The sequence below is a fragment of the Pongo pygmaeus genome, chromosome 4 (assembly GCF_028885625.2).
Source record: "Pongo pygmaeus isolate AG05252 chromosome 4, NHGRI_mPonPyg2-v2.0_pri, whole genome shotgun sequence".
In the NCBI taxonomy this organism is placed as follows: Eukaryota; Metazoa; Chordata; class Mammalia; order Primates; family Hominidae; genus Pongo; species Pongo pygmaeus.
The window spans coordinates 115,167,636-115,193,253 of NC_072377.2; the positions used below are offsets into that span (position 1 = coordinate 115,167,636).

General features: G+C 39.7%; 1 pseudogene; it reads right to left on the reverse strand.

Moving 5' to 3' along the window:
• Positions 1-385: 385 nt before the first annotated feature.
• Positions 386-3,274, reverse strand: LOC129036809 (bcl-2-associated transcription factor 1-like; annotated as a pseudogene).
• Between the last annotated feature and the right edge of the window lie 22,344 nt (positions 3,275-25,618).

Below are 25,618 nucleotides of genomic sequence, written 5' to 3' on the forward strand. Positions count from 1 at the left end.
TCTATAAACAATTTCTGTTCTGGGATTTATATATACAGCTAACGTTTACTTCAGAATAAAACATTGACAAACAGGGAAGGAAGAGAATCAGAACTTTCACAGAGCTGTACTTGACCATATCTTGTAGACAAAGCAGAATTACAATGCGTGTAACAAAAACGTTAAAATTTTTTTTTTAAAGTTGATAGTTACAAATATGGTATGTAACAATTTTCTACTTTATTTCAGTACAATTTTCAACATACAGTCTACTATTTCTCAAGATATTTGAAGACTTAAAACAAAATTTCTATAGACTACTTCAAACAGTAAAATTTAAGTAAAATGCTTACATTCTTATTTGAAAACAAAAATCAGGTAAAAAAATGGTAGGTACAACTTCTGCTCTGCTGAAATCTTACTTCATATTTATTATTCCTTTTCTTCCTTGCATCTGTCATTCTTTTCTTCATTATTTTCCATGGTCTCTTCTTCATCTCCAACAATCCCATCCCCTTGGTATTTGTCATGAGTCCATTTAGGACTGCTACCTGATTTTTTTGAAGTTAGAGCGCCCTCTGCCACGTTGAAAAGTACCACGACCTCTTCCTCTTTTGGTCTAATAATCCACACCATCATCTCTGTCATCATGCAAGAAGTACTTCTTGCTCTTTGGGGTATATTCTGGATCCCATTCCTCTTCCTTCAGTCTCTTTTAAAAAGTAGCATTTGAGTAGTATTTGTCCCAGCAAAAACTCCTCTGTCTCTTCCTCTGCCTCTAATTCGAAAAAAGTTTCCTCATGGTTGGCTAACTCCTGCAAAGCCTGAGTATTCTTTCATTTCATGGTGAGTTTTAAATTCTTCTTCTCTTTCCTTCTTACTCTCCTTTTCTTCTCTGGAACTGGGAGAAGAAGGTGATGGTGAAGAGAATGATCTTGCTCTCTATTTTTATGTTTACTGTCATCTTTATAAGATTTGTATTCCTTGTAATCTTTTGGAGTTTTTTCCCTGCTTTCTTGATCCACGGGATTCCCTGGGGCCCTTGGAATCTCTCCGTTCTTTACTTCTTTCTTTTCTACGGCGATCAATGTCAGGCTGAAGGTCAGCAGAGTCACACCTTAATTTTTTATCTCCCTTTTGATTTTCTTCTTTAAAAACTCTCTCTTCCCCTGCTAAACGGGGCTACTTCCTCAGGGTACTTGGTGAGATGTCAATTCTCCTGTGTATTTCAGGGCTCTTTTGCTGAGTACTACATTCTTCAGTGGCTTTCTGATGCGAAGTAAACCTCTTGTTTAGGGTCATTGCAGCTGACTTGAAGTATTGCTCTTTAACATGATGAACCAAGGACACAATGTGTTAAATAAATGACTCTGAAGTGCTTTTGCTGGCCTGTGGCAACTTAATGTGGTCAAAGATGGATCAGAATTCTTGCTCCTTCTTGACAGAATGGACAAGTGTACTAGCAAGCAGCCTGCCTTTAGTCAAGGAAGCAGGTCTGTTAGAATCATCAAGAGGAACAGGTGCCATTTTTAGTTTGACTTTAGGACGATGAGAATCACTTGCTATCATTTTCATCCTAAGTGGGCTTTCCTCTCTGAAGGTAGACTTTTCTCATGCATCCAGATTCTTGTGTAGAGGGGGATTGTAATCAAAGAGGTCTTTGAGCTTTTCAGACTTTACCTGCTCAGGTGACTGAGTTTCTTTCTCTACTGTTATTCTTTCAGAATTTTTGTCTTCTTCCTTGTGCTCATCTTTTGTAGTGCTAGGCCTTTCCACTACATATCCAGCCTAAGTTTATAATTTTTTTCTTCTCTAAATCCACCACTTTCTCTATTGCGTTTCAGTGAAACTTTGGACTTGTACTTGAGTCCTTCCTCCTCAGTATTCCAGTGAGATGCAGTAGCAAACTTTTACCCTGATCTGCAAGGACTGACTTCCTGAACTGTCTATAATCCTCTGTCTCCTCTGTGTCATCCCCTTCTGAATCATTAAACTTTTGTTTTCCAGACTCTTTATCACTGAAGTAATCTAGAGCTTCCTGATCTTCCCATTCTCCCTCTACCCTCCCTTTCTCTGATCCTTTCTATTTTGAAGCCTCTTTATCCGTGGCATTACCCCTATCAAGCAGGAATAATCTAGACTCTTCATCTGTGAACCTTTTTAAGAACTTCTCAGTCTTTGCAGTTTCCTGATCTCCACCATCAGGATAAAATGAGGAACGGCCCCTAGACTCATTTCTTGGAGCATTCTGTGGTGCGATTGTCTTTGCAGGACTTCTTCGTGAAGGAACGTGATGAATTGGACTATTCTGAGAAGGACTGTATCGACTAGATCCATTTCCAACAGAACCAGACCCAGACCTTTCAGGACTACGCTGAATGGATTGTGAATGCTAAGAAGGAGTATTTTTTGCAGAGTGAACTGTACTGAGCATGGGAGCATCAGAGCAAGATGAACTCTGATTAGGTGGTGTAGCATTAGGTGAAGGACTATGGGGTGATCAGGGACTATTATCATAAGCTGTAAGGCCAGGCCAAATATCATGGGATGTGGCTGATGACTTATTAAATTCATCAATAGACTCAGATGGATCATGTTCAAATGTATCTTTCGGCTCCTCCTGTGATTTACTTTTCAACGGACTCTCTTCTTGGGGTTCCCCTTCAGCTTTTTTGGTTTGTTTTTCCTGAGACCCTCGTCTTTTAGAAACAGGAGATTTGCTATATGGAGATGAAGAACGAAAAGAGGATGACCTTGGAGACCTAGAAGAGCTATATGACCGGCGAGATCTGCTTCTGGATCTTTGAGAAGAAATGGATCTTCTTTTTGGACTCCTGGAATGTGAACAACCTCGTCTAGGACTCCAAGAGTGCCTTCTATTCCATACAGGTCTATAACCACCTCCATGATATCTACCTCCTCCTCCTTGATAATACCCTCTACCCCTTCCTCTGTACCCATACGCTCGTTTCATTCCTCTATTATTTCTGTAATCACAACGATCATCTCTAGAATACATACGATCTCTACTACAAGACCTTGAATATGTTCTGGAACGAGATCTAGAACTGTATCACTTCTTTATAGAATGAGATCTTGATCTTGATCGAGAACTAGACTGTGATCTAGACTTTGACCTTGAAGAACGTGATCTAGAATTGGAGCGACCCATTTCTTTTCTCCTTGGGTTTATGTAGGATCAAGAAGTCAAGTGAAGTCTTTGAGATACTGTAAAAATTCTTCCTGGAGAGAATGCTCTGAGAAATTAAACTCTAAATTCAAATTCCTGACACACGGAATCGCAGTTCCAGGGATTTATTTCCGTTGCGACTACACAGCGGCCATTTCCCAGCTCAAGAACATGAGGAAAACCATAGAGGTACCTTTGACGCGCTAGCTCGGCTCTGTCACTTCCTCCTGCTCTAAAACTTTTTAATAAACTTTCACTCCTGCTCTAAAACTTGCCTCAATCTCTTTCTCTGCCTATGCCCTTCAGTCAAACTCTTTCCTCCTAGGAGGCAAGAACCAAATTGCTGCAGACCGGTAGGTATTCACCACTGGTAACACTGTGACATTATTTTCCCGTGGTTAACAGGAGCATATGGGAAAATACAATGCTCTCTGAGCTAGAAGATACAGGTTCTCTTCCTCAATCTACTACAAACCAGCTGTGGCCTCTAGAAAAGTGTGAAATTTCCATAGGCTTCATGGAATCATATACATTTTGAGCTAGAATAACCATCACATTTTGTAATTGAGACCCAGAGGCCTAAAGTGATTTGCTTGAACCCTTACCACTAGACAAAGGGAAAATAAATTCATTCCAAAGCACTTAAAGCCTTGGAGGTGAGAGAGTATGATTCATTTAAAAAACAAATCTCTTTTTGCCTGAAGTCAGATTGCCCTTCTGCCTGAAGTCAGATTGGGCATGAAGGCCAATTCCATTAGTTATGAAACTTGGATAAATGTTTTGCTGCATGTGATAACAAATGAGTAACTTAATTCTCTAAAATATGTTTAAATTTACCTAGGTTAACATTCAAGTAAAATATCCTGAAGACTGTGAGAAGGTTTCTAGTGCCCATGAAAAAACTGAACCACCAATGCACACATCACAGATTTCAAAATGGGAAAATGAATCATCAAGGGAAGGAGTTCAAGAACAAAGTCTAAGATGATACTGAATTTTGATAGGCAGAAGCAGAAACTCTCAAGAAAACTAGAAATCATTATCAGAAAAGTAATAAAAAGAAAGTAACCAAAAAGAAAGCAATCAAAAAGAAAGACAGAATCTACATTTGCTGGGCATTTACCATGTCTCAAGTATCACGTTTTACTCTTTCTCATGTTTTCTCATATAATATTCAAAGCAACTTAAGAGGTTCAGATGGTCAACCTCACTTTGTAAATGAAAAACATATAGTTAAGAGAGGTAAAGTGACTTGTCTAAGGTCATGGCTAGTATATGGTAGAGCCATTATTCAAATTCAGATTCGTCTGTTTGACGCAAAATACTATGGTTTTGCACAATAACTCTCTTGCATTTAGAGCCAGAAGGGGTAGAACTGGTAGAAACAAATAAAACACTGGTTTAACTTTTTTATTTCTTGTTGATATTTCTATTAATAGCATACACCTCCTTTCTTCTTCAAAATATGTTTATATACTTATTCAATCTTTCTTCTTTTTCCCTCTGTCCATCTTCCTAAACATACCTGCATTTCTATATTACTCCTTTATATTTCTCCAAAAATTATTCTTTCTTCTTCCTCCTTCTTTACTCATTCAAGATTTAGTAGCTTGGACTTCTTTTTAAGAAAAGAAGATACTATAACCATATTGACAGTTTAGTAACATTATTCTGAATACAATAATCTCAACAGTGACTACAAGTAGAATATTAGATAGAGGGGATATTTCTTTTGAGGCTCTTCCTGAATGTTATTAAACTCTAAATGTTTGAGTTTCATGCTCACCAAGATAACATCAGTTCTTTTCCTGGCTACCTGAAAGTCAGATATGTCCACAGATCCTTAGCCTGTTTTCCTTGGTTTCTGCTAAGTAAGCTCTTAGACTGCTGTATTCTCCCTACTTCCCTCTTTATGCAAGTTCTCTTTCATAATCCAAATTCCCACTATTGCTCTCATTACTCAATCTTCCTTTAGGAATTCCTATTCCAAGATTAATAAGCTCATATCTCCATAATCTTTACTTTGTAATTTCCTCAGTGCTTATAATTTACTATAGTTTAGTTCTTCCCAGGGAAAATGGCTTCCATGAATTGAATCATTTTCCAATATTCCAAGCATATGAAGACCCTAGGATGTCATCAGGATCCTCCTTCCTCTCCACCACCACTTCTAGACAATTACTCTTTTCTTCTCTTGTTAAACCTCACCTCCAACCCTTTCTCAGTCATTCTCATTTATTATTTATTAAAGCCTTTGGCCTTTCCTTCATCTTCAAATCCTGTCATCACCATGAGGAAACACATAACTGATTTATCTTAAATTTTTTCTCTTTAGATTTCATCACCTCCTTATACCTAGGGATTGCTTCTTAGCTCTATTTCGGGCACTCACTTCCATGAACACATTCTGGGCCTAGTTGTCAAATGCAGCTACTTCACTACTGAAATAAATGTAGTACCTTTAGGCCGGGCGCGGTGGCTCACGCCTGTAATCCCAGCACTTTGGGAGGCGGAGGCGGGCGGATCATGAGGTTAGGAGATCGAGACCATCCTGGCTAACATGGTGAAATCCCGTCTCTACTAAAAATACAAAAAATTAGCCAGGCGTGGTGGTGGGCGCCTGTAGTCCCAGCTACTTGGGAGGTTGAGGCAGGAGAATGGCATGAACCCGGAAGGCGGAGCTTGCAGTGAGCCGAGATCGCACCACTGCACTCCAGCCTGGGTGACAGAGCAAAACTCTGTCTCGGGAAAAAAAAAAAAAGAAAAATTAAATAAATAAACGTAGTACCTTTAAAACAACACTTTCCTATCCTTCCAACTTGCTTTGTCTTTTACACCCAACACATCATCAAGATCTTTGTTCAAGTCTATCAGTTCCTCTCATTTTGCCTATCAATCATTCTTCTCTTCTCTCACTACTGTCCTTAAATTGGAAAATTATGTTGACCAGACCTAAGGAAAAAAAAATGTAAATCTGAAATGGAGTTTTCTTCCCTGGGAGATAACAAGCAAGTTAACGGCAACTCCTTCAATTTCTCTGGCACCAAAGCCACGGGCCCTGAACTCTATTTCCTGCCTTCCCTGCTGCACAATACAAGACTTCTGCGATAAATTCTATGCTTTCTTGTCTTTGCAAAGAACCAACACCTATAATTACCCATTTTTACTTTTGTATTATCAATGTCTAGATTAAGCTCTTCACTGGATTAATCCCAACTACAAGCACATGTGACCTTCCATCTTTCACCTTTAAACATCTCGGGCCAGGCACAGTGGCTCACGCCTGTAATCCCAGCACTTTGGGAGGCCAAGGCGGGCAGATCACGAGGTCAGGAGATTGAGACCATCCTGGCTAACACAGTGAAACCCCATTTTTACTAAAAATACAAAAAATTAGCTGGGCATGGTGGCAGGCACCTGTAGTCCCAGCTACTCGGGAGGCTGAGGCAGGAGAATGGCATGAACGCAGGAGGCATATCTTGCAGTGAGCTGAGATCACGCCACTGCACTCCAGCCTGGGCGACAGAGCGAAACTCTGTCAATACAGTTGACTTCGTCCATCTTAAGACACTTTTTTGTCTTAGTCTCTGTGACTATGTAATCTCATAGTTTCCCTTCTTTCTGCTTTGCTCTCATATTCTCCTCCTCTAGGTTCCAAATATTGGAAAGCTTTGTATCTTCGTCCTAGGCCCTTTTCTCTTTTTAACCTAGATACTCTCCTGGGGTAATCTTACCTACTCTTATGATTTTAAATACCTTTCATAAACTAAAAACTTCCATAACTTTATTACTAACCCCTGACATTTCCTTTTGGATTTCAAAGAAGCATCTCAAACTTAAAATTACCAAACCACAGCTCTTGATTTTCCCCTTGTGTATTAAAGGGTTAACTCAGCTAACCTGGACTGCTTAAACCCTGCACATTTCAAAGATCTTCAGGTCTGGTTCCTGGGATGTACCTCTGAGTCCTTGGAATATTCTGCCTAATAAGACTGTCTCTGTATACCTGGAGCCCTGGGACATGCTATATCAGCCTGAACTTGGTGGAGCAAGGGTGAAGGCTGGACATTGAATAACCAAGCCATGTGGGTGCCCCATGACTATGTGAATGAACTTGTCCAACTCTGGACACAAGGCTTAGATGAGCCTCCCTGGTTGGCCATACTTTATATGTGTTATCACACATCATTTATGGGAGAACTAAATACTGTTCATGTAACTCCACTGGGAGAGGAAAAGTAGAAGCCTATGCCTGGTTTCTCTTAGGCCATACTCTATGCTCCTTTTTCGTTTGCTGATTTTAATCTGTATCCTTTTGCTGTAATGGATCACCGCTATGAGTGATGATAATAACTTATTTGATTTTGGGGAGTCCTTATGGCAAATCACAGAACATAAGAGTGGTCTTAGGAACCTCCCAACACATCTCTGAAACTTATTTCTCCCCATTTTTCTCATACTGGTAATTACCATCATGTTCACCCACTTGCTCAAGCCAAGAATCCTCCTTTTTTCTTATCCTACACGTCTAATCCAGCACCAAGTCCTTGTGGCTCCAGATTCAAAATACATCCTGAATCTATGTGCTCCTCTCCATCTCAGTTATTACCATTCCAGCCCAAGCCACAAGCCATATTTTGCCTAAACTATTGCAGTGGTCTCCTAGACGATCTCTTTGGTTCCACACTTGGAACCCTACAATTCATTCCCCATGGAGCACAAAGAGTGACCCTCCATTAACATTCCCCAATGGTTTCTCCTTGCAGTTAGAGTAAAATCCAAACTTTTACTTGACATACAAGCCTATATGATTTATCCTATCTATATAATCTTCTACCACTCTTCTCACTCACACTGCTCAAGACTTTTAGCCTTCTTTCTGTTCATCCAACATTCCAAACCCATTCCTGCCTCAGGTTAGTTATACCTATTTTTCACTGGCCTGAAATATTCTTCCTTAGTATTACAACTTGGCATACTATTGAGAACTCAATTTGAATGTCACCTCCTGAAAGTCCTTTCCAGGCATATCTAACACTCCCCATAAGAGCACCGTCACTCTTGGTCACATATTGTGTTTTCTTAATCATTTTTATCATGACCTGAAAGTCCCTTTTATTTTTTTAGTGACTTCTTGTACGTTATTGTGTCTCTTCAACTATAATATATACACCATGAGAGCAGGGGTCTTATAGTCTTATTCTTGAATAGAGCCTGAAATTTTCCAATATGTATTTGTTGAATGGTAGCACTTAGCCTACCATGGAAGTTAGAAAAGAGAGTCACAAGGGCAAATATTGATGATACCTGTTCAAACCCTAACTGGGTAGGATAAATTTAATTACAAATTGTGGTATATCTCTCATTTGCAAGATCATCCCTACTAAGAAATATATGTGTCAGGCTACATTTGTCTGATTCAGATAGATGTATCTAAATCTCTTCCTTCTAAGTCCATGCTTTTTAACTAGATCTTCACAGACAAAACAGGTGATGACCTTAAGCTATTGATGGCAGCGGCGGCCCATCTGGAGTGGCTGCTGCCAAGATGCCAGCTGAAGTGGGGTGGGAGGCGCAGGCAGGGCTGCATGCTCCCAGTAGCAGGCAGGAGCTGGGAACAGGTGCAAGCCCCGCCCCCTTCCAAGTTGAAGGGGAAGGAGTCCCGCCCTCTCTGGTGCAGCTGCAGCCAGCCACCTAGCCATGGCTGCAGACCCAGGCATCTCTGCACTCTCAGTGGCCCGGGAAGCCCCCACGTCTGCGCAGGCTGGGAACTCCCACTGCCTGGCCTCTCCCTGCTCTCTGCGCCCACTCCGATTTCAGACCAAAGTTGTGGCCAAGCCCAGGTGCTGTCAAGACCCTGCCAGGTGCGCGTGCACTCAGGGCAGCGCAGACAAGCCAGCCCCCTGCTGTCTCAGGCACCGACAAGCACGAGAGGGAGGCCAAGGGGGTGCTGAGTGTGGTTCTGCAAGGGTCTGCAGGTGGTGTCCCTCGGCACAAACAGCCTGGGGGCTGGGGATGGCGGGTTGGTGGCCGCCAGAGGCAGACAGGCTCCTGGGCAGAAAAGGACAGGTCCTCGGTGAAGCCCCACCTTCAGGCCTCAGATAGCCTGAAGCCTGGGGGCAGGGCTGCCAGTTCCGCTGCCTGAAGTGAGAACGTATGGTGCTTTTTCTGGTCCCACCCATGGCCACCCATGGACCAATCAGCATGCACTTCCACCCCTCTGAAGACCACAGAAACCCCAGACTCAGACCGACTCAGTCAGACGTCGGGACAATCTGCCTGCAGAGAGGAGCTACCCAGTGTGGGTCTCCTCTCTGCTGAGAGCTGAACAAACATTGGGATGCCCTGCCTGTGGAGAAGAACTACCCACTGTGGGTTTCCTCTTTGCTGAGAGCTGAACAAATGTTGGGATGACCTTTCTGCAGAGAGGAGCTACCCCTATGGGTCTTCTCTCTGCTGAGAGCTGAACAAACATCAGGACACCCTGCCTGTGAAGAAGAGCTACCCACTGTGGTCTCCTCTCAGCTGTTCTGTTGCTCAATAAAGCACCTCTTTGCCTTGCTCACTTCACCCTCCACTTGTCCATGTACCTCGTTCTTCCTAGATGTGAGGAAAGAACTCGGGACCTGCCAAATGGTGGGAATGAAAGAGCTGTAACACAAACAGGGCTGAAACACACCCCTTTCTCACCACATTGCAAATGACAAGGAGAGAAGAGAGAAGGAGAGAAAAGCTGTGGCCCTTCAAGAAGCCCAGACCTAGGAGCTCCTCGAGCCAGGGCTGTGACACCCTCTTTTGGGCTCTGCGGTTACAGGCATCTCCAAGCTTCTGGGCACCACCGCATTTCCCAGTGCCAACCACAGAAGCTGCTTGCAGTACACCTGGTTCAGCCACAGCCATGCAGGGAGCTGACACCCATGTCAGCGCCTGAAGCTGCCCACCCTGCCACAACCAGCATACCTGGCTGTGCGTAGTGGCCAGACCCCATGCTCGCTTGCTAACACACCCCTTGCCACTCTGCTCACTTTTGCCAGGTGTGGGATCCAGGCTGGTAGCATGAGCCAAGAGCAGCCTGCCAGGCCAAGTGGGCAGAACAAGCCCAGCAGGCCCAACAAAACTTGGGTGAGGTTTCTGGCCAGAAGAGATACTCCAAGGATCCTGTGACACTATGTCACATAATTCATATTATAAATTAATCTATATTCTGATTTTGTAAGAATGTAAATAGTATTTTTCTAATGGGATATAGCTGATATTGTCTATAATATTTGAATTTTTATTTCATCCTTCTTGACACTCTCCATGCTCTACTTGTTGAATTCTCTCTTCTTCTCTGGCCTCTTGCCTATCTCCACTTTATCATTTCAAGTCCTAAATTAGAAAAGAGGATTTCAGTTCCTGGCCTTCTGAATTTCTCAATCTATACTCCTTCCTACACATTACTCATCATTCCTAACTCAAAGGTCTCAGTTACACTCAGACTTCAATAAAGACCAAATCTGAATCTGACTCACTTTGGGAACTTAATAAATTGATGATGAAATCAACTTTTATTCTAATATGTCTAGTTTTCATGTCTGACTAACAAACATTTCACTTAGATATTTTGCCATTTTGTTCACCTTCCACTGTTTCAAAGTTAAATTTTCATCATTTCTCAAAATTGACGTTTTTCTTTCTGAATTTTCCTATTTTTCTTAAAGGTGACTTTTTTTCTTCAGTTTCTTAGGTTTGAAAGTATGCAGTCAATCTTAACTTCTTCCCCTCTCCATCAGTCACACTCCTAGAACTAAATAGAGTTTACCGTTAAATTGTTCAACTTAAGAATTTTTTTTTTTTTTCTGAGATGGAGTTTCACTCTTGTTGCCCAGGCTAGAGTGCAATGGTGCAGTCTCGGCTCACTGCAACCTCTGCATCCTGGATTCAAGCAATTCTCCTGCCTCAGCCTCCCAAGTAGCTGGGATTACAGGCATGTGCCACCATGTCCGGCTATTTTTGTATTTTTAGTAGAGATGGGGTTTCTCCATGCTGGTCAGGCTGGTCTCAAACTCCTGACCTCAGGTGATCCACCCACCTCAGCCTCCCAAAGTGCTGGGATTACAGGCGTGAGCAACTGCGCCCAGCCCAACTTAAGAATCTTTAATGAAAGAACTACTTTTAGAGGTATGGGCAAGTTGCAGAAACAAACTAAAGATAGTAATGGATTTGGAGACTGTCAATAGTAGGAAGCTTTTAATAGCTCTAGAGATAAAGGGCCAGGGATCAGAAGCTCAATGAGACCTTGAACTGTGTAGAAAGGACCACCCAATAGCACTATCCTTATAAAAGGATATAGTCATTGCCAGAGCATAGATCCAAAGTAGGGAGAATACGGGAAGAAAGACTCCTATCTTTATCTCCTTCCACCCTCAACTCTATTGTTGCTTCTCCCACTCAATGAACCCAACTGGAAGCCAGGTGGCATGGGAGCCCAGGTGAGGCAGTTCCCACGAGTCAGCCTTCCATGGCACAGAGCAGGGCAGAGAAGGAAAATAATGGAGAAGAAGGGGAAGGAAAGTCAGAACCTTCTATTTTCCCACTTCATTCTTATACCCCCAATTTTAATGTTGCATCAGTTGCTAAATATGAATAGTCTTCCTTTTAAAATACCTTCTTTAAAAATACTTTTCTTTATTTGCAATTCTATTGCCATACTCTTTTATAAGCTCAGATCACTTCACTTCCAGAGCACTAATGTAGTTTCTTCCCTGAAAAAATCCAAACTACATACCACTACCAGATTGGTTTCCTTAAAGCATACCTTATTCATGTTACTCTCTGGGTCAAACACTTTTGCTGAGTTTCTCTGCCTGGGTCTTCCTGGCAGAGAAACATCTCCATACAGTTTTCTAGTCTTAAATCTCACTCATGAACAACACTTACTAATTAATCACTTACTATGTTCCAGACACTTTCCTAGGTATTGGAATTCAGAAATACACATTTTAAAATGTCCTAATCTCCTGGAGCTTTATCTAGTTGGAAGAGAGAGACAATAACCAACCACACAAAAATGCATAAATTATACTAGATCTTAGAAGATAATAAATCGTGCAGAAGAGAAATGAGGAGTGTCAAGGAAGCCTGTAATTACAAAGTTGATCAAGACATGCCTCATCAAGTAGAAGTCATCTGAACAAAGACGTGAAAGGCATACTGGAGTAAGTCACATGAATATCTAGAAGAAGAGCATTTGGGACAGAGGGAACAGCAAGTGCCAAGGCCTTGAAGCTGATGAATGTCTAGCAGGTTCTAGGACTGGCAAAAAGACAAGCCTGGCTGGCATGGGAATAAGTGAGACAAAAACTGGAAGGAGATGAAATCAGGAGGTGATGATGACCAGCCCATGTACAGCCTCATAGGCCATTATAAAGAATGCTCTACCCTAACCACACTGGTCAACACCTACATTTTCCATATGTACATAGCCATTTCTGCTTCCCACAGATTGCCTTGTCAGGATTCCTGGACTGGAAAATTTCCTTATTTCAGTCTGTTCATCTAAAGCCTACAAGATCCAAGTCATAGCTCCCTTCCTTTGTAATACCTTCTATGACTACTGCAGTCTACAATGACTTCATATTTTATCTCACAGTTGAAACTCAATGTATCAGACTTTTACATGGACACAGGGAGGGGACATCACACACCGGGGCCTGTCAGGGGGTGGGAGGCTAGGGGAGGGATAGCATTAGGAGAAATACCTAATGTGGATGAGAGATTGATGGGTGCAGCAAACCACCATGGCATGTGTATACCTATGTAACAAATCTGCACGTTCTGCACATGTATCCCAGAACTTAAAGTATAATAAAAAATATAATAAAATAAAATATCTCCCTAACTTGTCTATGTCTTTGTGATAACATCACAGCTTGAGGATGATGATAATGATTATGTAAACTCATAATGATCGTGATGGTTGTACCAAGAGCAACAAGGAATTGTTGCTTCCTTGACATTTTAGTTTTTGTCTCCCTACCCTTCCAATGAGAGGTAAAATTATTCCTATAATTGGAGTTAATATGAAAAGTGCCTGACATTTAATATGCATGTAATAAATAGCAACTTTTGTTATTCACATCCCATAATTATTTATCATTATCATTATATCTAACTTGGAAGTGATGAAGACCAACTTTTTTTTCATTGTTAAAAATACCTTCTAAATATGAGTGATTGTTTGACTAATTCATGGTGATTTTTTATGTATTCACTAAATAGCTGAACTACTCAAGCCCCACTAAATCATATGCAAGCTTTGTATATCTCTTGTATTAGTCCATTCTCACACTGATATGAAGAAATGTCTGAGACTGGATAACTTATAAAGGAAAGACTTTTAATTGACTCACAGTGCTGCATGGCTGGGGAGGCCTCAGAAAACTTACAAGCATGGTGGAATGGGAAGCAAACACGTCTTTCTTCAAATGGCAGCAGGAGAGAGAAGCACAGAGCAAAGAGGGGGAAAGTCCCTTATAAAATCATCAGATCTCATGGATACTCACCATCATGAGAACAGCATAGGGAACCACCACCATGATCTAATCATCCCCCATGAGGTCTCTCCCCCAACATGCGGGGATTACAGTTCGGATTACAACTCAAGATGAGATTTGGGTAGGGACACAGAGCCAGACCATGTCATTTGTATTCTTGTTTTACTCTTATTATATTTATTTTCACAAATTTATCTCTTGCCTTCTCAACTTAACAGCAAGATCATGGGCAAAATCTTATGTCTTGTGTATCTGTGCACGCACCCCAGCATTTTACACTCCAAGTATTGTAGAATGGGTGTGGTAAAATGGAAGATACTCTTGGTCCACGTTCTGTGTATGTTTTCCACAACATCCTCACTTCTCTGTTGAGGGAACCCCAAAGGAAAATAATTTACATAGTGAATTAATATTGTTGTTACCAACTTCAGATGAGGTCGACTCCTATTATATAAGCCAAAACTGGCTTTTTGCCATGCTGGTCCTTGCAAGAAGTGGCAGGTGATGGCTTTTACCTACAGCAGAGGTTTGTCCGGCCTTAAGCTAGTTGGTAGTAGTAAGAATATATCTTATTTCTATTTTTATCTTAGATATGTTGGAAGATGGGAAAAACAAGTATCAAGATATTTGGTAAAAAACAAAAACAAGAATATTAGACTTCTCAAGGAACCAGAAAGGATAATTTTTCTCATCTCAGACCCAAAGCATGACCTTGCTAAATAAAAGACTACAGAAAAGGTTGGCTTACAGTTGAGTAAACTTAAGGCTGAGAGAAGTAAGAGCTCATGAAGTATCACCAGTTAGAAGGAGGTAAAACCAGGTAACACAGAGCTCAGCTACTGTGACTCCTATTCAGTGTTCTTCCTGTGCCCTCTCAGTGTCTCTTTGTAGATGGAGCAATGGCATATAAGCAACACACTAGTTGGTTTCAAAAAGTTAATTGTGCTAAAAGGAAGCACATTAAATAGGATTTTGGTATTACTATCTGAAATTACAGAAGCTTGCAGTTCATGATAAGAATGATATTCAGATTATTTTAAACTAATTTCCGTAACTATAGATTATGAGAAATGAATCATGGTGCAGTTTCTTTTTTTTTAATTAAAAAATAAAGGCTTTAGGTGGACAGACATGCTGAGATACTCTGTGAGTTACTGTTATCAGATATGGCATTTTGAGCCCAGAGTTCAAACAGACCTTAAAAATCTCTTCCACATGAATATAGAATTTAATTACTAATGAAAATTAGCGGGGGAGACAACTTGATCTTCACATAACTTGCCCTTCGATGTTATTGCAAGTTAGTAAATTAGCTAAGGGCTAATTCATATTGTTCCACAATTATCTCCATTGGCCTCATTTTCTTATGCTCCAAACACCTTACAAAAGGTAACAGTTTATGGAGATTTAAAAGAGAGTGGTGCACATGTATTATGTTACCCATTCCCAGATGATAACATTACTCATCTTGTTTTGGGAAGCTGCTTCTCTTCCACTCCAACCCAGCGGTTTTAATAAGGCCTGTCTTCCCTCACACCCAGTAACTACATGAGCCAAGCCAGATCCCTTAGAGTCCTGTGATTTCTAAAAAAAAACTAGCTAAAGAAAGCTTCTTATTTTTTTGGCAACAAATGTGTACGTAGCTGATGGTCCTGGTTCTAGACACAAGGAGGAATCTTTCTGAGGTGGCTTCAGCTAAGAAGAAAGCAAACAGAGACAGTATATTGCCTTTTTTGTCTAAGCTTGGGTTTGTGTTGGGTTTATTTACTTGCAACCAAATTAATACAAACTACTACTAACAAAATGCCTTAAATCATAAATACAACTTTTTTCAAGGCATGAGCTGAATGTTTTGTATACTGTTATCATTATTTCCACCCAATGTAGCATCAAGCGCATAGTAATTGCTTTTAAAAATTCTTGTCAGCGTTCACTAAAGAGAATAACTCTAACTATTTGAGGCCACAAGATAGATTGCTGCAGCCTTGGAGAGAGAGAAGGTATTTTGATCAGGAGGAAAAGAGTGTGTCCCTCAATTCATTCTGCACAAGCAAATCTTTAGGCACAGTCCTGGCCCTAGTTGTGTATGGTCAGAACTTACCAAATACAACCTACAGTTTCAAATCATAGTCTTGTAAATAAAAAAAGACTCCTTTTAATAGAAAAGCTCCTTTTAGGTTATTAAATTGGTATAAACTTTTTTTCTCTTTGGCTAAAACTGGTTGATGTCAGATGTCTATATTGAATAGAGATATTTAAATTTTATTTAAAAACTTGGGATACATGATAAATAAACATGGCTGCTGTATGATTTATCTAACTGGGAATACAGAGTATGATGAGCTAATGACTGGGAAATAGCCTCACAAGATCAAATCCTGAAGAGGTCCATGACCACTGACTAAAACATGTTTACAGAGGCCATTTATGAAGAGGATTATCTCCAGATCAACATCCTCAGCATCTGACCTTTATTTTTACCCCCATTAAAGGCCTGTCTCCAGCACTTGCCTTCTTGCCTCATCACCAAACGCATACTGATTTTCCAAAAGATAAATACTTATAGCCTAAGAAACACATGTGCTTTGCAGAATGCAGAAAGCTAACGGCTAGGCTAGACATTACTAGTGTTTTAATTTGCTGAGGGCTTCAGGAACTACTTTAACAGATATCGTCCCAACCTCATATTATTTAAGAACCAACAGGAGACAAAACAATGTCACTAATGGAAAATAGAAGTACAAAAGTGTAGTGATGGAAAAAAAAGAGGTGAGAGATTGTGTTGATAGGTGAGAAAATACTTTACTTAACAGACATCGTCCCAACCTCATATTATTTAAGAACCAACAGGAGATAAAACAATGTCACTAATGGAAAATAGAAGTACAAAAGTGTAGTGATGGAAAAAAAAGAGGTGAGAGATTGTGTTGATAGGTGAGAAAATACACTGCACAATAATAGCAGCTACTGAGTGATTATTGCATGGCAAATACTGTGTCTCAAAAACTTCACAATATATGTAGAATTGCCCTCATTGAAGGGAGGAGAGAACTGCAGGTTAAGGTTAAATGATTAGTCAGAGCACCATATAATTAGGAAGTGGCAGAGCTGGGATTCAATCCAGGTGTGTGCCCAACTTTTAATCAATTGTTTAATTGATCTTATTCCCTGACTCTGCAGCAGACTGCTAGCACCTTCTATTCTTTGCCTCTTAGTACCAATTTTCCATTTCAGATCCTTCTAATTCACAGCCTAGGTACTTTTCTACTTACAACACTCCTTTTGAATTCCAAATGTTTCCTAAATGAGCATAGGTGCCTTCTACTCTGTCTACATTCCTCATCAAAACAGAAAGGAAATGGGTTAAAGAATTTTAGGTATTGGTTTAATCTTTGCTGTTACCTCCTCATCTAACCATATACATCCACAAACATATATATACACACGGACACATCCATCAGACCTCAATTGACAGGACACATTTTTGGCAAGTGAGACACACAGCTGGAATAGCTTCTTCAGCAGTAGTTACAGCTCTCTGTTGGAGCACGATAAATGGTGGGGACCTCAGACAAAGGGTCTTTCAAGGTCAGGTGTGGCTCCAGTAGAACGTAAAGGACTACTTTGCCGTTATACTCGTTGTGCTCCTTGACAAATATCTCTCTAAACTGTCCATCATTCCAACATCTAAGAAGTACAACTAGAGGTGCTTAATAAATAGATGAGGAGTGAATTAAAGAATCTGAGATGCATTTGACCTTTTCTTAAGCCTGTGCTTCAATCGGAGTCTCAACAAGAAAAAGATGGCTCACTCCAAGAGGTTAACTGACGGAGGAGACCTTATTACCTGACACAGAGGTACCCAGGGACTTTCAAAAGCCTAGGACTTCCATTCCTAGGCCTGAGAGCAAGAGGAGATATGATCTTACAGGAGCCTAAGGAGAGTTGAAGCCAGGAAGGGACCCACATGTCAGAACCTGCCATGGTGGAGGAATGTAGAGGAATGCAGCTTTAACAGCAGCAGAGCAGAGAGTGAGCAGGAAAACACACAGAAGATTAACCTCTTACCTGCATTTCCCATTGTTCAAACCTGAGCAGAAGCCAGGGAGTGAGAGGGTCCAAGTGATATGATCCATCGAGGTCAGACTTTCATAGCACAGAGCAAAGACAGAGACTGGATCTAAGGAAGGCCACACTGGAAAGGCAGGGGCAAATACAGAGTGACTATGCTTTTGGTGGGGAAATGAGTCCTTATTTTATTATCTAATGTATAAGAAGATGAACAAAAATACTCTTCATGAAATAATAATATGTCAGATTTCATCTTCTAAGATTGGCAACTCTTAAGTTTTTTTCTGCTATCCCCAGATAACTCTCTCAAAGAAACTGCATATTTAAAGATAGGCCAGGGACAGCCTAGGGCTGATGGTGAAGGACACAATTTTCACCACTTTTATCACTCTGTCTTCTGTAAAAGGCAGTTGTCTGACTAAGGAAAACAAGGAAAATTAGAGAACAGTGTGGACAGGGATTTGCAGGAAGAAGGAAGTTTCTCATCAGAATGTTTTAGGGTTTGTAAGAAAAATCAGCAGTTGAAAACATGATATGAATCCAGTGGCACTAAAAGTCTTTACTATTGACCTGCTACATACCTGACATCCCTCCCAGCTATGCCTTCCTTCAGGTCCTTTATATACACATGCTTTTTAAACCATGTTTTTAACCACAAATCAATAAGATTAAAAATAAGTCATCAGACATTTAATGAAGTAATGATTAGTTATCAACATGATTACAAATATGCACTGGCTCAGCAGAAAAACATTTGTTCACAGTGAGATTTTGAACAAATTGGTTTTGATAAGATAGGAGGCTCAGATGAGTATTCCCAAGAGAAGATATCTGGAATAAATACCATGCAGAAAAATGAAAAATTGAAGTAGGCCTTTCACTCATGTGATAATTTTTATCGTCTTGTTTTTCTCAGACAGTATTTCTCAAATCAAGTCAAAACAGTTTCTCTGACCAGTGACAACATGTAAAAATCTCTTCTGCTGACATGAAGTCATTTTTTAAAGGCTAGTATAGTCATCTACTTAAATCTGTCTGCCTGAACCACTGCCAATGATACTCCTTTATCCATGGTGATAAAATTGATTAACAGTGCTTTAAGGGAAATTCTCTCCAAATTTAACTAAGGCACAGAGTTAGCGGAGCTGCTATCCCAGTGCCAAATTGGGACTGAGAGCAGAGGCAGCTCTGAAGCCTCAGAACTACATCCAGACAAAGCATGGCTGTGGGAGCATCTGAAGGTGTACCCCAGGGCATGTGTTCCCTACCTCCTGTCCTCAAACAGACCTGCCAAGACACTGCACCCCGGGCCCCACACACCTTCCCTGCCCCATTATCTCACCTGAGCACTTGCCAAGAGCAACATATTGTCTTCTTCATCCCATCGAAAAATTCTTGTTTATCAAATCTGAAAAATTTTGTCTTTGGAAGGTACATACATTCTGTCCTACATAAAGACTACATACTGATAATAGTTTCTGATGGATAGAACAGGACAATCCCAAAATTCCTATAGCAAGCAGGAAGTGTGATGGCAAGAACAGAGAACAGGCCCAGGACAAGTAGTTCAGAGGAGGACTACAGCAGTTGTCCTATTTCACCATATTCTTGGGATGCTTTCCCTGAGAAGCAGGTATGGAGAATGGGAAGAGTCTGCCAGACTTCCCCTGAGGCAGACTTTTATCTATGAGCTGACCTCCCATGGTGGTGATGAGAAGGGCCAGAACACAGATGAGCTGCCTCCCATCCATGCTGTCTGCCCAACACAAGGAGCCTCAACCCACACTGATCACAACATTTCAGATGTGTCTGATCGGCAGCTAGGAAGGCCCAATTACTTCTCTATTTCAAGTTACTCTGCCTCTGTTCATGCAGCTTAAGCTTTCATTACCTTTTTGGTAAATTGCAAATTCATAGTGCTTTCCCTTCCACCCAATCAAATCTTCAATATGTAACTGTTTTTACGGGTCAATTGACACATTGATAAATTGAAGTTCGTAACTGTTCCATGGTTAAGAAAACATTGTTAAATATCTCTGAAGTTTGGAGAAATTTAGTTTGTATGATAACAAAAATAAAATGCTCAAACTCTTGAATGTTTCTGATTTTTAAAATATTACTTGTGATACATACTTCTAATTGACACTAAATATTCATTCTATGATTCCTTAGTAATCAAAATATAGGTCTCAGTTGAACACTTAATAGAAGATTCTATTTCTCATCTTCCCTTGCAGCTAGATTTAGTCATGTAACCAACATCTGGCCAATAAAATGAAAGTGAAATGTTGTGTGAGACTTCTTGAAAGTCTCCTTTAAAAAAAACTATGGATATAATGGCCAGTGTTCCAGCCACCATCTTGGTCCACCATGCAATATGCAAAAGAACCCTACAGCAGGAAGTCAGAAGGAACCAGGGTTCCTGATGGCCATGGCACTGCTCTACCAGTCCTGTGTGCCCTACCTCCAGACTTGCAGATAAATAAAACTATTGATTACTGAGGATTTTCTGCTGTATGCAACTAAATCTAACCCTAACTAATACAGAATCCTTCACCACCACCATCACCAAATATGGAGCACCTTTACTTTTTTTAAGCAAAGGTTTTCACTCTGCTTGTTCCTATATGAGAAGCCACAGTAAATGTGACATTCTGCCTGGGGTAACATTTTGCAGGGAGAGCTAGATCATGCTTGGCAAGGCATTTGCCCAAAGTTGTTCTTGGGTCAACCAACTCACCATAGCCATACTTCAAATTAATTTATACCAATCATTACCCTATATTACAATCCATTGATTTGTCTTCAATTTCTAAAGTAGAATTGTTTAATCCTTTCCTTAGATAAGGGCAACACGCACATCCTGGCCTCTACCCACAAATATTTGCAAGGACATGGCTGGATGTTAATACTGATCAGAGTTCGTGGCTATTGTCCATGTTGGCATGAGCAGTCAATGGCAAGAAAGGAGTTATCAGATGCTATAAACTGTGCTTTCCACCTGAGTAAATAGTCTCTGATTTCTAGACCTATTCATGCAGATACTTGGAATTGTAGTGCCAGCCTACAGAAGTGGCAGCCATCACTGGGAGAAATAAGGTTAGGAGAAACAAATAGGAAATGGGAATATCAACTAAAGGTTTGCAGCCAGCTTTCTCTGGTTGCCTCAGATTCTAGTTTTCCCAGAAAGGTTATGTCTGGGTGAGCACCTGAATTTGTTTTCTATTTAATTGTCTATCCTTTTTTTAGTCACAAAATAAATATGGGAAGTCAAAGTCTACACCATTCCTTCTGAATCACCCCGATCCAAATGTCATTGGTGATGATGTTAATTCAATATTTGAGTTAGGCTAAAAGACACTGTTTAAATCATACTCATCAGACTATGACTTGGTGTAGAGGAATTTAAATATCCCTGCAGCAGCGAAACAGAAAATAAACTTCTAATCCTGCCAAGTGAAGGCAAACTGCTCTTGAGAATTAAAATGTATTGTTCTTGAAAAGAATATTTTCACTTACCAACTAAAGGTGATTTTAGATATTTTCCTGAATAAAAACCACATCAAGCACACACAGCCTTATGTTTGGCACAATTTCCTTTAGTTTCCTTAATTTCTTAGTTAATGCTTTACCTAGGAATATTGATAGCCAAATGGGAGGATGAATAGAGTGCTGTTGGGAAAGATCAGCACCCACTCAACCTCTCGATCCACCTATTTCCCCAATTTCCCTACCAGAGCGCCCACTTCCCCAGGAATCTGAAACTGCTTCATATTTGCATTTTGGTGAGTTGCTCCAGACCTTCACATTTGGTGTAGCTACTTGCCAGTGCTCTGCACTCTATGAGTTCTACTCATTCCAGAGGGCCACCTTCTCTAAAAACATAAAAATTAATTATAGTAATATACTCAGGAGGGGGTGAATTATCCTAATTTCTTTGGTCCTCTGTATAGCATAACCTTGTAATTGAAGTGCTTTTTCTCCATATCCTTCGATGATCAAATTAGTCCTCATCAGAACCAAGTTTCGTGGAATTAAAATTAACCTTGTAATTCCTGAAATTCTCAAATATTATTGTTTTTATTAAATGTCTACACTAAGTTTTAGAACCTAAGACCTCCCTAAAGACTTGCAATCTTGTAACACTTCTGAAGGAAAAGGATATTGGAATTATTAGGCCAACTCTCTTAAAATTTAGATAGATGAGAATACATGTTAAATTTTTAAATAAAAATTTTATAATGAGATTAAAACCTTAAGCAGTGATTTTTTTTAATGAAGTTTTAAGCATCTCTGCTTAATGGTTTGGTAAAGAAAGAACATCTCCCTTAAGATTTTTGACCTCTTTTTCCTTGTATTCTTTCTTTCTCAGTCTCAGAAATTTGGACTGTTCAAGTAGACAGTCTACCACCATGTTGGTTCTGGTTTCTGCACTTCAGTAGCTGCTATTGTTGCCAAGAGTATCATTTTTCTAGTGCTGCCTCAATCTCCTTTGTAATCTTATTAATTCAAAACTAGGTTTACTGAGGATTTGAAGTCCTAGTATTATACAACCCATTAGCCATATTCAGCAACACTATCTCCATTCAGACTAGAAGACTGCTATGTAAACAGCAAAACATTGACTACTTAAAGTCTTTCTCATCATTCTTTACACTAGTCCTGTATCAGTCAAAAGCTATACAGAGAAGATAATTTAAATCTTTGGTAACAGTAAAGAAGCCAATTTCTCTGCGTGTCAATGAGAATCAAATTATACGGGTGACTGAGGAAACCTATTCTGGCTGATGTGAATAGTTGATATAAATGCAGAGATTCTCTTTACTGGCTTCCCTGACTCCTTATTTTATAGTTTGTTTTTGTTTTTGATTTTTGTCTAGGGTTTCCCTACATCACTAAATTTCAACCATCATAAATTCATTTACAAACTTTACATATATACAAAGTACTAGTTTCCTAAAATATACCCAACTCTTACAGGGCCACATTCATGGGGGTTTTCTTACCAAGATTCCCTATCATCCTAGTAACAGACTCTCCAGGGATTTTGCTATCTGTTAAAATTTGGCCCTGATAGTTACATTTCAGAGAGCCCCTGGTTTAGGAGAGACAGACAAATCATGGATATAACCTGGTTTCTGCTTCCCTCTTTTAAGGTGATTTGCTTATCTCATTTATACCTAAGTTGATTGACAGAGATTGTATCTGATGATAAAATTTCCTTTCTCATTAAGAAACAAAGATGTTTATTTCCATTATTTTCTAACAGAGATATAAAATAAGCAGTAAAAAATGACCCTGATAAAGCATAGAATATTAAGGCAAAAGAATATTGCATATACTTGTCCTGTATCTTAGTTATAGCCTACAGAAATCATCCTTATCTTATGGAAATAGAATGGCTTAATCCACGCCTTCTTGACTATTTCTTAATATTTTGCTAGGTCCATAGGCTCAGCGTGTAAGGAAAAATTGTAACTTGCCATGATGGCCACAAAATCCCCTTGGTTTGCTGAGGCATGTCTTAAGGTCCCATAAGTTGCTGAGTGCCTAATTTCTTAGCTTTCCTCTACTACAAATCTGAACCAAGTAATAAATAGAACAGAAGCCAAATGTGAGTTAAAATTTGTTACCCATTTTATTCCTTTGCAAAGTTGAAATGGAGGGTATATCTTGGGATTGGTAGCCAAATAGAGACCTCTCACCACCTTTTATAATTTCAAGCCTAGATCTTGAAGTTCACATATGGGAAGAAGTGAAACACAGAGCCTCTTGAGCATATCAGGCATCAAAGACCTAAGGGAAACAAGGATTCTATCCTGTCTGAACCTAAGAATGAAGAGAGAAATCCATCAGGCTGGATCATAATTGTCCAGGTGATAACCCCACTCAATCAGAATGAGGCTCTTGTCAAATTGTGTGTGCCTCTTGACAAAGAGGCAGTAATGAAGACAGTAGGTAGAGGGACCAGAAGCATTTCACTAATACTGACTCCCCCTAGGCAGTAAAGTGGACATTTTCTCTCATCTACGGAAATGTGAAATGCATTGCACTAAACCATTTTCCCTAACAAAAGAAGAACAAAGCAGAGTGTTGGAAGCCAATGAGTTAAGAAAATGAAATATCAAGTAGGCTGAGGTGCAACTTGCAAAGAACAAAGGGACACCAGAGGTCAATTCTATTAGATATTAGCAGCATGCCTGCTGGCTTTGGGAAAAAAAAAAAAAAAAAAAAAAGCTGTAAATAGGTGGCCAGTTGAAAAATCTGGTCAGAAAAAGTTTTGTTAGTGGTTTTTGTTTGTTTCTTGTTTGCCCAGACACAGTACAGTTTATTTTGTATGGTTGTTGCTTGAATTTGAATAACTTAAGCAAGGCATGTTTCTCTACTGCCTCAGTCACCATCACTTGTTGTTATCTATTCCAGGTTCAATCCACCAATATATGTACTTATCAAACTTCCATTGGCATTGGAATTGGTGACTCCTTGCCTTTAATGAGACATACTACCACAACAGAAACTCTTATTTATTATGCAATACAACTGGTTTTCCCTGTTGACTGAAGAATTCTTTTACTCAATATATTAGATTTCATCTTATTATTTATAAATTATTCATAACCCAATGTGTTGTTCTAGTTTATGCAGTGAATACACACTGTTTTTAAGGAAGGCCTAAACTTACTTTTCCTCCAAGAAAAATGATAACCTACACCACTGCCCATTATCAATGCCATAAAATAATGCTCACAAATTACAAAGAATGATTATTAACTCCTTCCTGCTCCTGGAAAGAAAAGTCAGTTATTTGGGTCTCAAATGTTACCTTCCCTTGCCATGAAATGCCATTAGTCACACAGAATGTGGTAGTCAAACTCTTTTTTAGCAAACATTTAATGCATGGTTATTACATGGTTATTAGTGCTATACTAGTAAATAATTCCAACAGATTTCCTTCTTTTGACTGCAGACATTTGCCAGTGTCAATCAATATTTAAAATGAAAGAGTGAATATCCAGAGCCTATAAGGAATTCAAGTCAACAAGACAAAAACAAAAATAACCCCATTAAAAAGCTGGCAAAAGACATGAACATTTTTCAAAAGAAGACGTACAAGCGGCCAGCAAACATATGAAAAAATGCTCAACATCACTAATCAGAGAAATTCAAATTAAAATGACAATGAAATATTATCTTACACCAGTCAAAATGGCTACTATTAACAAGTCAAAAAACAATAGATGCTGGCATAGATGTAGAGAAAAGGGAACTCATATACTGTTGGTAGGAATGTAAATTCGTACAACCTTTATAAAAAACAGTATGCAGATTTCTCAAAGAACTAAAAATAGAACTACCCTGATCCAGCAATCCCACTACTGGGTATCTATCCAAAGAAAAATAAATCATTTTGTCGAAAAGACACATGCATTTGCATGTTTGTCACAGCACTATTCAAAATAGCAAAGTCATGGAATCAACCATGTGTCCACTGATGAATGACTGGATTTTAAAATGTGGTATGTATATCATGGAATACTATTCAGCCATAAAAAAGAATAAAATCATATCTTTTGCAGCAACATGGATGGAACTGAAGGCCATTATCCTTAGTGAAATGACTCAGAAACAGAAAGTCAAATATCACATATTTTCACTTGTAAGTGGGAGATAAACAATGGGGACACACAGACACACAGAGTGTGAGAGAAAAAGAAGATAGAAGCAGAAACAAGAGATAGAGGGGAACAAGGCATAGTTGGTTGACAGCTTTCCACTTTTTCATTGCACTGGAGCATTCTGTTCTATCAGTTCCCCAGATATCTGTCTAATAATTTCTACT